This window comes from Athene noctua, chromosome 25 (assembly GCF_965140245.1).
Source record: "Athene noctua chromosome 25, bAthNoc1.hap1.1, whole genome shotgun sequence".
Classification (NCBI taxonomy): Eukaryota; Metazoa; Chordata; class Aves; order Strigiformes; family Strigidae; genus Athene; species Athene noctua.
In genome coordinates this window covers 6,636,812-6,654,377 of record NC_134061.1, presented here as the reverse complement: position 1 = coordinate 6,654,377, position 17,566 = coordinate 6,636,812, and positions in this window count along the sequence as shown.

Here is a 17,566-nt window from a genome sequence, read left to right as displayed (position 1 = left end):
TGTGAAACCTTGAGCCTGGAACAGTCTCCAAAGTGGTGTTTTTTTCTGATGTTGCTCATTTACAGTTAATGGTGTGCACCTGAAGAATACATTCTAGTCACATGAGAACAAGTCACTGAGCATCACACAGATATAAATGAGTGAAATAACTACACATCTTTAATCGATGGGAGATTCTTGTTCCTGTGGATCCATTCTTTGCATCTCAGACAGTGCATGAAACTTCCTTTGTCTGCCCTGCCCTGTCATTCAGTGAGCCCAGTCTCTGGAAAAAGACTATCTATCCCCTGGATGTCTAATAGTCCCTCAATCCACAGAAATCACATTGATCTAAGAATAAACGGCATGTCAATAGAAAACATTAACTGCAACGATAACAAATATGTTCAGTCCTTGTTCTTTGCTCTCCCTTATCTGAGTCATTATACCCTGTTTTCAAACACTTTCAGGAAATAGAGAGGTTGAATGAAAATAAATGCCGGTATTTCCCTCCTGGCCAGAGCTTTTAGAAGTATCACAAGAGTTTTGATGAAGTGGCAACCACTGAAATACAAGAATGAATTTCTGTTCTTTTGTGAAGAAATTGATTTTTGCCAGAAACAACATGCTGCAACCAAGCGTCTGTTCTTGTTAGACTTCAAGTCCTTCCAGGAGGAGTTCTTCAGCAAATTGGCTCCTTTAGACACAACAGCCAGGAGCATGGAGAGTAAAAAAAAGGGTTTTGTTCAAGGAAAGCCTCTGTATTGTAAACAGGATAAAAGGGGATGGAGAGAGTCACTTATCACTGTCTAATGTGTCCCCAGGTCATTCCTGTGTAGCACCTACTGGAGAAAAAGGATTTCATATTCACTGCTCTCTTAGAAACCCCAAGCCAAGTGTGGGGATTTTCTCTATCAAACAATCTACAGACATATGCATTCAACAGCAGCATTCAAACCCCCATGGGTGCATTCTCCATTGCTGTCCTCTGGCTTGTAGTTTAAAGCCTTGCAGCACCAAAAGAAAAGCTGGATCCTTGTCAGAACTCCTTTGCTCTGCCAGCATCAGTCCATTTTCCCCTCACAGCTACAGGACTTCTTTCTCTCTCCAAAAAAACAGACCCTGATGCTCTATTTAGATCAGACCCTAATAATGTGTGTCTCCCTGTTTCTCTAAGCATAATCCCAACAATCATAGAAACTCTCTCCTCCCCCCCCCCCCCCCCCTCTTTTTTGGGCACACAAAGTATTCCCCAACTCCTTGCATGCTTTCTTGATAATAATAACTGTGGCTTTAAAAACAAAGGCGTGCCGAACCTGAGGGCATGCCGCAGAGGCAAGACATTTAGATGAATGCTTGATGGAGACTCCTCACTTAGTCCAGCTGCAGGCCATGGGGCTGCATGTCCCAGCTCTGACAGACTCCCTTACACAAGCCAGACCTCACAGCACGCCTCTCAGCATTTTGAGGCTGTGGAAGCAGAGAAAAAGAGAAGGGGAGACACGATAAGAATGTTGGAGACTCATCTATCAATTTTTTTGGGCTGTTGGGTGATGTGCTGGACCCAGGTCTTCCTGGGCAGTAAGCTTTTTAAAGACACATTGCACCTTCCTTCACATCTTCCCAAATTAAGAACGTTTCTGCACTACAAACGCAGCCAGTTTTGAGACTGATCTGTGGCCAGAAGGGTCACAAATGCTTGGACCATCATTCCCTTCTTCATAAATGTACCAGGTAAAGGGACACAACAAGGGTGGGGAAAGTCAGACCAATGGAAAAAGAAGTCAAACAACATCTTTACCATTACACTAACCCCCTCCCTTCTGCAATGATGCCAGGAAAATATGATAGAAACAGAAATAAGAGGGAAAAAATTCACCCAGTGATCTTTGAGACACAAATGCCTGGAGGTTCAGAGAACATCCTGGGCAAGTATATTGGCCTTATGCTTTTATTCTTCCCCGGAGAACAGCCACAGATGACTGCTGGAGATGAAATACTGACCTCAATGGATTTTTGGTACATGCAGTCCATTGGGTATGTTTGGTAACTCATGCCTTCGTTGCAGTATAATGTGTTATCATAATGAGTAAGCATGGCTCAGTTCTCCATGCAGGACTGAGTTCCTTGTGCCTTCTGCCTGCCAATCACATCTCAGTTTTACTTTATTGATGAAATTCAGAAAACAGAAAGAGAAGAGCCTCCTCCAACAAATCCAAGGGAGCAAGAAATGACATTGCCTTCCCCAGTCAATGAACAGATGAAATTGCAGTAATTCTGCAAAGAAATGTAGCACCTTGCATCCATGTGCCCAGCATTAGGAACTTGTTAGGAGCCTTAAATGCCTTCTACTGAGGTGGCATTCCCCCCTTAAGCCCAAATCCCATAGCAATATCTTTTAGATAGTTTTTAGAGTTTATAATATCCAGGCCTTAAAAGCTCTGGCTTTGGAAATCTGCATTTATTTACTGGGCAGCCCTGCTTGATACATAAATGTATTAAGACAGATTCTGTTTTGGCACTAATATAGCCCTGAACTGTATGCATAATTTAACACTTACATAGGAAAATCTTAAAATATGCGAGCAAAACTCTGTGCTATTTTCCTGATTTTTTCCAGGGGTCAGTTCCCTCACAGTCAGTCTCTCTGAAACATGTCAGGTTAAGAATTCCATCAGAATTAGACAAAATCATCAGATGCTTTGGGAAATTTTAGGCACAGAACTTTTATGTGCTACCCTTTTCCACTGCATAAACACCCATTTGCTAGGTCTAATTTTGGCAAACCAATGCAGACAACCGTACTGCTCTGTTCATTAGTTCAATAGGTTAATTATGAACTGCTTTCCAAGTCAAATCTGGATGTCAGTCTGCCTCATGCTCACATTTTGTCAATATGGGGGATCTCAAAATTTTAAAAAAAAAAAAGTAAAAATAGTTTTCATCCATGTTTCATCAACTGGATAATGCAGGCATAAATAGATGGACGTGCCTTACTACCTCTCTCTGCTTCTCACAGGCTGGACTGGATGCTCCAGGGGCTGTGATATGTTTGTTGTTAGAACAGCCTGACACAAAGAGGCCCCGGGAGCTGCATGCACCCACAGGATAGTTGTCGTCTTCTGTCAATCCAGCTGGAGTCCCCCAAGAGGGAAAACTGGATGAGGGGAGGGTGGGGAGAGTCCTCTGAAGAATGTCATAGAGGAATTTTCCTAAAACCTTCTGCAGTAATCTGAACAAAACCTTATCAAGTCTTTTGCCATTAACAGAGGCCAGGAAAAAGTGTGAGGACTGAATGCAGACAGAAAAGATGCAATTTGCCGTTCACTCCAGCCTGGTAACTCTGTGCCAGAGTCCATAGTAGCCTGCTTGATTGGGTGTTGCTCATATGGAGTGTAATTACAACAGTGTAGTACTTTTGAGGCCATTTTCCTATGCCCAGGTAAGAGTGTCAACTCTAATCAGAGGGGTCCCAGGAGTTTCCTATAGTCCAGTAAACTCTGGACTATAGTGGCATTCAGGAATGTATAGCATAGGCTCCAGACAGGGATCTCTTCTGTGGGGTTTCTTTTTACCGAGTCTGCACTCATCATCCAGCACACTCTGCTATTTAGAAAATCCAGCCCTAACTCTGCCTTTTCTAGTGCTTTTGCAAAATTTCTCCTTGGGAATTTAATTTTGCCATCTTCTCACAAGATGGTTTTGATACCTGTAACTAACAAAAAAACATATTTCTTTGGGGCTGGAAAACACCCAAAAGGGGATGGAGAAGCAGATTGTATCTCATTATTTTTTATATTCTTTAAGAGTGAGGTACATGTCAGCAGCATTGTTTGCATCAGCTTGTTTCAGCGTCCTCAACAGCAGAGTGGACCAGGCACTGATGCCGGCAGCTGGAGCTGCAGATGCCTCCTTGGAAGTGAGGCCACTCCACTGGTCTGGTGGCATTTACCCGCTTGCCAGGATGTCTGCAGGGAGAGGGAAGGTGCCACAGCAGGATCTGTTAGACTGCCTGTCGCATCCCTGTGTTGGAGATCTTATCTCCAGTGATTAACATGGCCCTGCTGTACTGCTCTGTTCACTGTCCTGAGCTATCTGTCAATTTGCTACTTCTATTTCAAATTCAAATGGGAGCATGTTTGTCCTAAAGCTTATCTGCTTTTTCTGAGCAGACTGGATGGTCTCAATTGCAAAAAATCTACCTCCAGCAGCCAACCTTGCACCCTTATGTTACTCAGTCTTCCAGGTTCAGTTGCACTTGCACTGGCAGCAAGGCTTTATTTGCCCCAGTATAAGACAAGCTGGCTTAACAAAAAATGAGATCTGCAAAATTACATCTGCCAGTCTTCCCTGTTTTAATGAAATGTATTTATTGCTCCTTCAAGCTTTCCAGCACTGTTCCAGTGACCCAAATACCACGGTGGAACTAGGTATAGCACGGTGCAGCAGCTGGGCCTGTGAGGGCTGGCACAAGACACCCAGGACTCGTTGCACACTTCAAGTGATTTGGGATTGCCCATGCTGGGAGGAATCTGTCATCGCTTTAGTCCCTGGTAAAATGATGTCTTGTGAGACTGGCCAGGGCTGTTCGCCTCCCTGCTCATGCTGCTGACACTGAGCAATATGCCCAGCAAGCTAAAGCGACCATGAGGTGCAAGTGAAAGGTGTGGGGGAAGTGGCAAGGCTGAATATGAAAGGTGACCAGAGTGAAACGTAGCCAATGCACCATGAAGAGATTTTTTTTTTTTTTAACACGGTTTTTATTGGTTTTTCTTCCTGTTTTTGGAAAAATTGAACCTGAAATTCAAGATCATTTTCTGTTGGCCGTATCCATCACTGACTGAACTGCCGGTAGATTACTATCTTTGTGGATCTGAATTCCCCAAGATATAGTTTTAACACATGCTGGATTATTTGATTAATTATTAAAATTATATAATATTATAAAATTACATACTATAACTATATAATTATAGAATATTATAAAACTGTGTTGGTAGCAGGCATTCACAGCTTATCTCTACCTGTCTAGTCACAGATCTTTCTGCATCACTTCCCAGCAGCCTCCAAACCAGATGAGTTCTTTGTTCACAGCAAGTGATGCAAAATCAGCCCGTCTCCACTGATGGCAAAATACTTTGGTGCATTTCCACCTGCCAGGAGTCTTCTCCCCAGTGTCCACATCACAAGCTGGTTGGGAGAACCACTCTTGTTTCCCCAAGCCCTCTTCATTTTCCTGCTACAGCTGTTGTTAAGCATCTGCTTTCCAAGCATTTCACATGCCACAAACTTCACTTCTATGATTATGAATTAAAACTTGAAATATGATGTGCATTTTTAGGGAATCTTTAAACTAGAAAGGAAAACATCTTACTGGTTTTATTGCAAATACTGAGGTTAATTCCTCTGGCCTGTGTCAGGTAATGTGACTTTCAAACCTGCCTGTTAAAATAACATTATTTCAGTTGTAAGGCTGAACACAAGGATGATCACAAAGTCTCCACTTTTCCTCTGAATCACTAACCATCTGACTGAAATGACACAGAGGAAAAGCAGAAAGAAAAGTGGCATCTGTATGTAATTACCAGCCACATCACTCTCAGCAAGGACCACATTGATGACTGTGTGCTGGCCCTGAGTGCTTGGGGCTCAGCCTTGTACAGATTTGCAGTGTAAATCGCTTTCCCTCCTCCCAAGCACCCTGGCTTTATTTGTATCTACAGCAGCATCAGGTCCACTCCTGCATTCTGGCAGCTGCAATGTGGGAGCCCTGCTCACGCTGACACTGCTCTTGCCCACGCTGCAGGGCTGAACACATAAGGGCCGGAGTATTTGTCAGGCAGATGCAAGCTCTGTCTGCCTGTGCTCTGCCATGGGCAGAAAGGCCGTGGCTGTGGGTGGTTCAGGTGGGGTACAACACTGCCCAGTGTGGAGTGCAGCTCACCTTGGGGTCCCGTGGCGCCCACTAATGGGGCTCACTGAGGCTCAGCAGGAGACCACCGCAGCAATACTGATGACTTGGCATCAGCAGGTGACATTTAACTGCAGAAACACTATCTTCCCTCAAAATGGTGGTGAGGGTAGCCAGCAGCAGCCTGCCTTCTCCTCTCCAGCACCCTCTTGAGAAGTGGGGGTGCTCTTTTTGCCACACTGCCCCAGAATGGGAGGTTGTTCACTGTTGCGGGCTGGAGCTAGAGCTTGGTCAGCAGCATCCTTACCCGAGTGACAGAGTCACCTTCTCCTGCCCCTCAGCAAGGTTCCAGCCCTGTGGGTGCTACTGCATAGAAGAGCTGAAGGGAGAAACAGAGCAAGCACAAGGGCAAGAGAAATCCTCTGAGAGGGAAAGCCAGGACCATCAGCTCTGTGAGCAACTGTGAGCCACTCTCTGTGAGAGAGCACTAGCAGACTTGGAGACTGAGGGGTTCAAGCACAGGTCTCCAGCTCTCTTCAGCTGCTGACAGCTCCTGGATGTTCCCAGAGAAAGACAGGATGGGCTTAGTTTTGGACTGCTGGTTAGGGCCTGTCTGTACTGGGTGGGAAGCACTCAGCAAAAGGAGGGAGACGGTGACTGCACAAGTTGACCAGAGCGCAGGAACACATTTCTGCAGCATGGGAGCTGTTACCAGCTGGGGTCTTGCTGGCAGTATCCATGTATGCTCCTGTACAGCAGCGCTTCGCCTTCTTTCATCATTATACTGCCCACAGATACCAAAGTCCTATCAGTTTCTTTGTTGGAGAATTTGAGTCAGAAGACCCAAGTTTTCTAATAGTAGACTTGAGAAAAGACTAGAGCACAACTCTCTTGTCCCTGCTGCTCTGACCACTGGTCCTCACTGGTATCCCCTCCTCTCATTACTAAGGTGTTGAGTATGCCTGCAGCCCTGAACTGGGATGTTTTGCCCAGTTGCAGACTGGGGAGAAGCAACACCGCAGCTCCTCCCAAAGAGCTCAAGGAGCGGCAGTGCCTCAGGGCACTCAGTAAATGAATAAAAAAACAGAGTCAGAGCTGATTAGGGAGCTCAGGTTTTGGCTCGGACTCTAGAGCCTCCAAGGCATTGCAGAGACTCAGAACCTCATTACTTCTATAAAGTGAATTCAATAATTAGCTCAGGTCAAAAGTTTACGGCTTGGAGACTGCTGCTGGGGAAATGGTTCCTCCTGGACATTAGAAACCAAATTGCAGAAAACAGCAGTAGTTGGCATCAAGGCAAAACACTTAACTGAAAATCCTTTTGATGAGCTTGTCTTGTATAGTCTTACTGTACAGTGAGTGTCACAGTGGTGTCCACACAGAAGGAAATGCATTGCACTGGAGAAGCAGACAGGACATTGCCACAGATCTGGTGAACCTAGGAACTGCCTAATGGATGGGTCCTGGTCTAGCTAAACCAAAATCCTGCCGTGGCCAGAACAAGGTTTTTCAAACAAGTCTGCAGGTAGCTGTTACAGGTTGTATCCTGCCCCAGTTGCCTCCAAACAGTCTAGCTGAAGAGCGGCCGAGACCTAAAGCAGTCATTATTGCAGTGGGATAGTGTTGTCATCAGTTTAAATAGCCAATCTCTACTGAAATGTTTCTATGCTCCTGGTTTCAAAGATAGCCCAAAGCAGCAATTCTACATCCTTGATTCATCCTACATACAAAAGCCTTTCAGTGGTTGAAATTTTTTTATTTTCCAGTTTCAAATAATATTCCCCAATAATATGTTATAAGACAGGGAAGTCCAGTATCATTCGCTGTTTAATCATTTTGGTTATGTTTTTAACGATTTACCTAACTCACAGACAATTGATTTTCCTTATAATGATCAGACCTCAGAGTCTTATCCCACTCTCAGAGGCCTCTGCAGTTCTGCTACATCCCATGGGATGTGAAGTACAAATTGCCAAGAGTCAGAGCTGCACTGCTGAGCTCTGACGTGGCACTAGAGGATTTTCCATTTTAGCCTTTACCTGGGATTATGGGCCCCCACATCCTTCCCTTTTTGAGACCACAAAGCAGAGATTGTGCCACACTGCTTAGCACGACAACCTGCCTCCTTGCCTGCCTATGCCAGAGAGAAAGTGGGACAGGGAGGCGGGAAGGGAGGGGCTGAAGGATTAAACAAGACAGACCAGAAAGCCTTGAATTTTTCCCCTAATACTCAGCCATTTAATGACTAGTTTGATGATAAGCATGAAATTAAATAGACAGAGAAAATTCTCTCATGTCTAAGAAGTCAGCAGATAATTAGGCTTTGATGGGGACATTCTGAGATACTTTCTACTTATTTTGTGAGTCTGATTTAATGCTGTGGCTGTCTTAGTTGTCCCTGCAGTTGAACTCTGCTGATCTCTCCTGGCCAGACCTCAGATAGATGCTCGTGCTGGATGATACCTCATTTATTCAGGGAAGTGCTAGTCCTCTGGAAGAACCTTCCTCAATAGGGAAAACCTTTCTGTTCCTCTCAGTTTCTATTTCCCATGTTTGTCCTCTTTTAAACTCTTTATAGCTCACTTCATCCAGAGCAATATTAACATAAAACTGTACAAAGAATTTGGTATGCATACCTATCTTCTCCCCTTGTGAGGGTAAAACCAGTAGCAGCAGTGTGAGGACCAGTCCTTCAGCAGCTTTGAAACTCAAATCCATTGTTTCTGTGCCTATTTATAGACAGAAGTGCTTTACTTTAAGTCTAAAAACTTTGAAAGACAGAAAAGAATTAATCAGCTCAAAGACTCAGACCCAAACCTGCCAGCTTCAAGGGTCTGAGGACTATCTAGATAAGAAAATCATTGCACACCAGATAGTGTGTGAATTCACAGTATCCTGGTCCCTCCCAAGGTAGCCACAATTTGAACACTCCTAAGTGCTTCTCACATGTAAGCACTCCTAAAGATATATTATGCTTTATTTTCAGGCAAATGTTTTCTCATTATGACAACACTTCAAGCCAAAATCACCAAATGGAAGCTAGCTCCAAACTTGAAGCCAGGTAATCACAGGTGATACAAGGTTGACTGCAAAGAAAGGCACATTAGCTGTTTGCCAGAAGCATCTCTAAAACTTTGAGGTAGGAAAGGGGTGATTAAATGAGGGAGAACTAGAAAACAGGGGAGAAATGGAAGGAAGGGAAAGATGTAAGAAATCCCATTTGTGAAGCAAAAGCGGATGGCCTGCCTTTTGACACAAGATTAAAAAAACAAAACAAAACAGTGCAAAGCTGAGTGTTTGGGAGAGAACAGGTGAACCTGAGGCTGCTGGCTTTTTCACAGTAAACTCTGGACTTGGAGAAAAGTAGGAGGATTGCCTGGCTCGGGCACACAGCATCAATAGCCAAGTGCCATCTGAGAGCACAGAAAACAAGTTTTGATAAAGTCACTGTCCCTAAAAGAGCATCTCTCCAGGTTTTGAAAATAAGTTTTTCTCATTATTCCATTTAAAATGTTCCCAAAATGCCAAATGTGATTGGCCCCATTGAAAAATCACACTGACAGGTCACCCCGACACTCCACAACTTTTGCTTTGATTACAATATATGATGGGAAAAGTTCCAAATCTTTGAAATCTTTGCCCTGGGAAGGAGAGAAAACCATTTCCTACTCAGCTCTGATCTTAAATATGTTTTGCTGTTTATTTTTGGAGGGAGAAGACCAGCAAACTTGACAGTGCCCATAAGGAATGTCCAGCTGCCAGTAAGCTGTTCACGGCTTTCAGGCTCCTGGAGGAGTGATGGGAGGCGGGGAGGGAGAGTCCACTTCAGGAATGCTGCTGGGGCGTTTAGGAAGGCTGAGCTGTGTTTGACAGTGTAATAGACCCCCAGAGAAGCACCGAGTCTTATGCATAGCCCGCAGCTATTCAAGAACTGAAAGCTCAAACATACACACAGAAAGGTTAGCTTTTAATGGATGGTAAATGTTTAGAGAGACCTTTGACCAGCTCTAATACTGCAGCTGACCGTTCAGAAAGTCTGTAATGAATGACCACGCATTAGGCTCGGCTGTTCACTTTAGCCGACAATAACTGTCAAACCTTGCTGCTTAACCACCAGTGAGCAATCCTGCCTGTCAAGTGGTAACTGAGCAGGTATCGAGGGGGTTAGACCTGTCTTTGGATCACACTTGTTCTGTTCAGCCGTCAAGGCAATCCAGAGCACCATGCTGAGCTGGAGAAGATGCAAGAATACTTTCGGATGCCTTCAAAAAAATTTTTCTTCCTGATTTTTCAAAGGAGACAAATCTGTTTCAGTCCTGGTCATTGTCAGTATCTTCATCTGTTCTGGCAAAGATAAGAAAACAATCAAGTGTCTAGGACCTGGATCCTGGCTTGATCTCCATGAGGATGTTATGAAATGAGGCATTTTGCTTTCCATATTCTTAGCATATACCGCTGGTATATACTGGGCTCAAATACCTGCAAGAATATTGCACTTGAGGACATTCAACATAGACACATGTAAAGATTTCCTGAAAATATTCACAATATTCACTGCAGAAATTTGCATAAGCATTTTATGACAAACTGGAAACTCCTGGAACACCTAAATAAAATATTACTCATGGTAGCCATATTTCAGTGCCCTCTTCACTACTCTTCCATGTCAGACATTTAAATTTTTCCCTCTTTAAAGATTTAAACACTTTGAAGAGACTTTCAGCTTGCCAAAAATCATTCTGATAACATGGGGCAAAGCCAGCCACTGATACAAAATGAATCTTTATTCTTACTGCTCTGCACTGTCCACAGAGCAGCGATGCCTCCATTTCTAATGCCTATGGCTGGTCTGGTTTGGGGACTGGTAGGACAGCAGTCTCCGTGGCTTTTTGTCCAGTATCTTCTACCAGGAATTTCAGAAAAAAATATTTTACAGGAAGGCAGGTGTGAATGTCTCATAAGTGAGTAGGAAAGAATACACCATATTCTGTGATAATGTATCATGGAGGAAACTTGTTTAAAATGAACAGGAAACAGCAGAGAAAAGGCTCCAGGTCTTGAGCTGCTTCATCAAGAAACCCCCTGAAGCACATACTAGCTTTCTCCTCTCTCTGTGGTTGCAGGATCATTATGTGGTTTCATGATCCTCTTGCCAGTCCATTGTCTTGGGAAGCCTGGAGACTCTGTAGATCTTCTGAAGTACCACCAAATTGCATAATAAATCAGGAATATTTCATCTTGGTAAATATCTCAGAGCTCTTCAGAGTGCTTCGTATTGAGATCAAGTAACATGAGTGTGCCACCAAGCCTTACAAACGGGGTGTAGTGCCAGTAGTAACTGTTGTTAAGCCCACCTAGATCAATGGATCTTTCAACACCAGTCGTCCTGCCTACCAGTAGCCCCAGTCCCTTGGTCCTCCTTAAATATCACCTCAGATGCTCTGTATGACTGTGCAGTGTGCATGGTCATCTGAAGGGTGTCAGATTTGAAGTTGATCATCCTTTTCTTACCCCATGTGTTTGCCTGCACATGACAATGGGAGTAAAGAGAGCATTTAGCAGAAGACGTTGGATTAGGATCAGGGAGGTCACCTGAAACTAGCAGCAGCTACACAAGCTGTTGTTGGGTGTCACTACTTTAAGAACCAGGGAGGAAAATCATCATGATTGATTTACAGAAAATCCCTGATGAATGCTTCCCATAACCTGACATTTTGCACAGAGTGGAGAGAAGCAATAAACCTGCAGTTTTGCTACATTTCTTATCAGCAGGGGGTATTTCCCTTGCAGGTCCTTGGATCAACCCTGCCGGTTCTGCCAACCAAATTATTGTGACTTTTAAAATCCCAGTCACAGAAATAATCTCAATTCACATGAGAATTGAGTATTTACTGTCACTGAAGTGCTAGAACCAAAGCTAGCGATGTGCAGAAGTTGACTGGAGAGGAGAAGAGTGCCTGAAGCATCTCTCTAAAGAATGACTGTAATGAATGTAGAGAGCTTCATGTTGCCTGACTTTGCGTCATGAGCGAACCCAGCTCAGACTGCAGGAGGAACATGAGATGCTGGGAAGACAGTAGATGATGGGTCCTATGGAAGATATCTCATATGTTATGCTTTAGACTGTGTCATAGTCAGAGGCCAAGCTGAGTCTGATTCATACGACTCTGAAATGCTTCACCTTCCTGTGGACTTACGATCACAAGCAGCTTCTTCCTTACTCCTCAGATGTTCTGATCACAGACTGTGCATCTACCCTGGGACAGTGCATGCATATTCTCAAGAGTCCAGCCACTGGTATTACAGATCTTAAGCAAAAGAATGAAAGTGATCACTGGTGTCTTCACAGCTCAGAAAATGAAAATCTCCTCCAGGTAATCAACAGGCTCCTCATCATGATCTTCCTTGCACTGTTCATCAGCAGTGGTGGTAGTAGGTCCTAGTTGGATGTCCTGAAATGAGTAAAGGGAGCAGGGCTGGTTTATGAGAGGTGGAGAGAGGGCTTCACCTCTTCTACTGGGTGAAAGGAGATTGAGCAGTGTCTAGAGTGGACTATAAATTTCTGAAGGGCTGTTACAAGGATAACAGAGCCAAACTCTTCTCATCGGTGCCAGACAATATAGCGAGGATCAACAAACACAAAATGGAGCTTAGGAGGTTCAGGTTAGGCATTAGGAAACACTCACTCTCCAGGAGGGTGATGCAGCCTTGGGCCAATTGCCAAGAGAGTCTTTATCCTTCAGTATTTACAGGATTCTGTGGTACAAAGCCCTGGTTATCTTGATTTAGTCCTGGGATTCACCCTGCTACAGGGAAGCGTGGGCTGGAGACTTCCAAGGCTCTCTTTCCACCAGCACTATTGTGATCCCTATTGTTCAGTTTCTGTGAGAGTTGCTTTCCCGTGGAGGTGCACTCTTCTCCAGGTTGCCAGTGAAGAACTTCTTAAAGATCTTAGAATCTTAAAACTCTTGCAAGGTTTCCCCCCACCATTTCATAAAAGGTCCCTGCCCCAACACAAATTCCAGCTAAAATCCTTGTTGCACAGACAGAATTTCTCTTCAGTAATGAGGGGCCACCAGTATTCTTGTCCATTCTACAGGCTTTTCCAGCTCTATGATCTTGGTCCTACAGCCTCGCAGCACAACAGCCGTCCTGCATGAGACTGCCTGCATGCCATCAGAACTGCAGGGAACAGAATTGTGTCTGCAAGAGATGGAAGTAGGATGTATTACTTGCAGCGGATCTCACTATGGCTGGGAGCATGAATCCGGCTTGGTGGGGACACTAACCTGCAGTATCAGGTGGTCAGTGTCATTGTGACAGTAAAGCCTGATGTCGAGGCAGTGAGCAAGGCAAGGTCCATGTGAAGGTCCAGGGCAAGGACAGGACAAAGCAAAGTGGAAGGAAACATAACCACTGAGCCTGGAGGCAGTGACTTGAAGATTATATGGGGGAGAAGAGTGAGAAGGGGCTAATGAAAAAGCCTACAGGCACGCCAAGGGAGGTCCAGCAACACTCTTCTTCTGTTTGCATGCTGATGGCATATCTGACAGAGAATAAATACGCTGGCACAAAGTTAACCAACCAGCCCTATTTGAACAAATTTGAACTGGCACAGGAAGTTTATTCCAGATCAGCACATGAGTTGTGAGGCTGTGGTATTTCTGCTGTAGCGCTAGAAGCCCTAGAGTTAGATTTAGTGTTATCAGGGAACAGCAGTTTTAAGGCACAACTTCACTATGTACTCTTTCCTTTCAGAAAAAAAACAAACATCAAAACACTCTTTTAAGAGACTCCCCTCTCACTCCTGCCATCTCATTTTTTTATTTGGGGATATACATTGTATGCTAATTTCACCTCCCTTCTCTCAGCTTCTTCCATTTGGTTGATGCCTTTGGATACTGTTCCAGTGCCAGTGAATATGCAAATAGAATTTTGTTTGTCTTGCCTTGGGATAATGAAGTCTTTGAAATGTAAATGTGGGATCTTCAATTTATCTTGCTAAGAACCCACTTTCTCTTTAACTCTTAGTTTTTGATACAATTCAGCAGAAGGACCCTCCTCTTGTCTTTCACTTTCACTGCCAACTAGCCATTCACTTTCATTTAGACAAAGTGGAATATATTTCATATGGTCACTGTTTTTGTTTACTGAACTACATCACAAATTATATTTTTAAAAACTATTCTCGTTCAGTGCCTTAGCAGCAAGACAGCTGTCTGTTTCTTCCCAGAATTACATGAAGTGTGAACAGCATACCTAAACATAGCCAAGAGATGAACAGACTATACAGAGTCCTCCTGATTTAGACATGAGGACACAGGACTGTCAGATCTAAGTCAACCACTGCAAATAATGTATATATTTCTTAACATAAACTTTCACAGGCTGTTTCACCCTGCCTGCCTGTGTCTGACGTTTTGACTAAAATTATCTAATATTGTTCTTTACAGAGAGGTTTCAGTTACTCCAGAAATTTCTTTCTCCTTGAGCCCCTGAACTGCAAATTCTGTAGACTGGAAGAACATCCTGGAGAAGTCTACCTGATTGCCCTGCTCACATATTCATCCCTGAGCATCTTTAGGTGGACTTCTAATCCACGATAACTGTTAGGTTCTTCTGTCTGTTTGGTTTACTCGCGAGACTTATTCTGACAAGCACACATGCAGGTTATTTCTAGACCTTGGGAGAAAATTTGACTGCACCTCATCATCCCCTGCTGAGAGAATTATTGGATTAGATTAACTGAGTTCAGAAGAATATCATGGATTTAATTCTCAGATGAGTTCTTCTGGCTGAATTTTCTTGTAACCGTATTCCTCTGTGCAGCAAACCAGGTTTTTATTTCAAGTGTAATTTTCACCTGTGGGCTCAGATGTTCTAAAGGCAACTCTTTTAACTCTTTTTTTTTTTTTTTTCCTTCTGCTTATATGGTGCAATGTTTGAAGAGGCTGGGGGGAACTCAAGACACAGTCCAAGAAGAACTGCAAAAAAATACATAGACAGAGATCCACAGGATGTATTTATCAGTCTGGCTTGGTTGCCAGAACTGAAGTTCACTCACAAAATCTCCAACATGCTGCTCTCCACCATGTTGGTCCATCTTCTTAAAATCTTAGCATGAAAATGACCCTCTTCCCTTTGTCTTCCTCCATGAAGATATACCTCACTTCCCTTGTCTTCTTCAAAACCTCCCATGATTTGCCCACACAAGTGACTCCTCTACCCAAACCACTGACTGATCAAGCCCTGGAAGAGATTTTTCTGACTGATCTTGAAAAAAGTCTGATAGAAATTACAATCCGTAACTGACCGAGATGTAAGAGCTAAGAATCAAAGTGCGGTCATACAAGCCCCTGTGAAATAGTCAGGATGCAGCTGTGATGAAGAAATCTCTGCACATCTGCACCCTTTCTTCTCATCACTCTGAGCCCACTCAGAGGGGACCCAGCAGAGCCAGCAGAGCTACTGAGGGATCACTTGCACCGGGGACAAATTTGCCCTTTCTTCAATTTTATCTCCATGCTTGTTTAGCAAACACCCACAGCAGGGGCATTTCTGCTGCTAAATCACAATGAGCTACTGGAATTTGCCAAGATACCTTGTGGTTTGACTCCTGGCTTTCAACCTCACTTTCTGATTCCTGTCCTGACTTAGCTCATGGCTTCAGTGCCGTGCCGTGGTCTGTCTGTGACCCCAGAGAGGCAGAATTAAGCCTCACTTCTTTGCTCTGGCATTGTCTGTTGCCTGATTAGTGACCCCATGCTATCCTGCTTCGTAGGCAATCCACTCCTCACAGATGTTTTATTCAGGGTTGTGCGTGACTGAACACCTCGAATTGCACTTTGCAGAGTTTGGTCACCCACTTCTTGAATCTGTCTCGTGAGTCTTACCAGAAGCTTACAAAAGGACCCAGGAGCAGATTTCCAGTACAAGTTAGGACTGGAAAAACAAAGGGTTCCACAGGAAACAGAAAACAAAATCTGACAAAGTGCTTAAAATTAAAATACAATAACAGATAATTTTCAAACACAATTTAAGGAAAGTTCTCATAAGGCCCTGTTTGCTATCTTTTAATTTCATGATAAGTTTGTTTATTGTTGCTCCAAGTTCTCCAGAATTTAAGGATGCTTGAGACTCATTTTTTTAAAAAAAGGGAAACGTTCTGTATTTTACAGTGAAATTATAAAACCTCTTAAATATACTTTCAAGAATAGAAACAGCTTTGTTAGAAGAAGGAACTGCCAGTGCAATGAAGGGTGAAATGCAATAGGAAACTGACTTGATAAAAGGATAATTCCAGTAAATGAATAACACTTCCCTTGTATCACATGAAATACCCAATGCTGGGTTTATAAGAATAGCAACTGCAGCCCATGTTCTGAATTGCTCTTCTGGCAATGGCAAACCTGGAAGGGAACCTGCTGAGAGGACACTTTACAGTTAGTCTAAGCTGAAGAGCATGAAGCCCCAAGATCAAAAGCAATCGTATACAGCTAAAAATTGTTTAAATTAATGTCATGAATGCAATTGAAAGTACTACCCCCAATCAGCAAGAAGAGGTGAGTGTCCAGGGTCTGAGACCACATGGATGGGATTCATCTCCATTCTGGAGCTGGAAAGTGAGATGTCAAGTGTGAGGCAGTCCCCTCAGGCTCTGCTCATACTCAGTGAAGAAAAAAGGCTCAGGGAAATTCATTTGGCCCTTCTCAGAGAGCATCATTCTTTGAGGGCCTGATTCTTCCACTGACCATAAAGGGAGCACAGAGTAACTCACTCAGGTGGGGACATTGAATTATTAGCCCTCACCGTGTCAAGACTCCTTAAGGAAGGATTATTGACTAAATGGCAAATCTTGAAACTGATTATCCTTGGAGTGGACAGTTTTTAATGCTTGCCAGAAGGAATTGGGAGTCCTACCTTTACCTTACGGCTGTAACTCTGACTTAGCACATTACTATGGATTAATCTCTTCCTCTGCTCTTCTTTGGCCAATTACACAATGACGGCTGTAAATTTGAGGCTCAAAGAAAAGCTATGAATCTGGGGAACCAAAGGGCAGGGTCTGAAGGATGGTAATCAGTCAGCACTGCTTTCTGAGCCCACACAGCTCCAGCCAGCATCGCTAAGTGCCAGACATACCATTTCCTACCTCCCTCAAGTGCCAAGCTCTGCCAACAGCCTCTAAAGGCACAGCTGCCAGGGACAACTCATAGGTACTCAAGCCAGATAGGAATGCACTCCCGTAACCACTGGAGTCAGACTAGGTACATTAACACTAGGCACTAACATGCAACATGCTGATTAGCCCTGCAAAGGAGGAAGATGTGTGAACTGGCTGTCTAAATCATCTCCGAGACTGACACAGATGTATTCAGAGCTATGAAATGACCTCCCATGCCACTAAACACACCTCGCACGGAAGGTGTTTTCCGAATCCTATGAAAATGTTTTTATTTCAGTAGGGACAGGATTTGCAATGTACTGATTTTAGATGTTGGAGGCATTAGGAATGAGTATGTCAAGCAAGGCAATCATTTAGTCCTCCCACTTTAGAAGAGGTGTCAAGGTCCTGCAGTAAGTCTACATGGCATGGTGCTGGCAAGTGACAGACACTGCTGAGAAGAGCCAACACTCAGGCCACACTTACGCTGAAAACAGTGAGCGAGGAAGAGG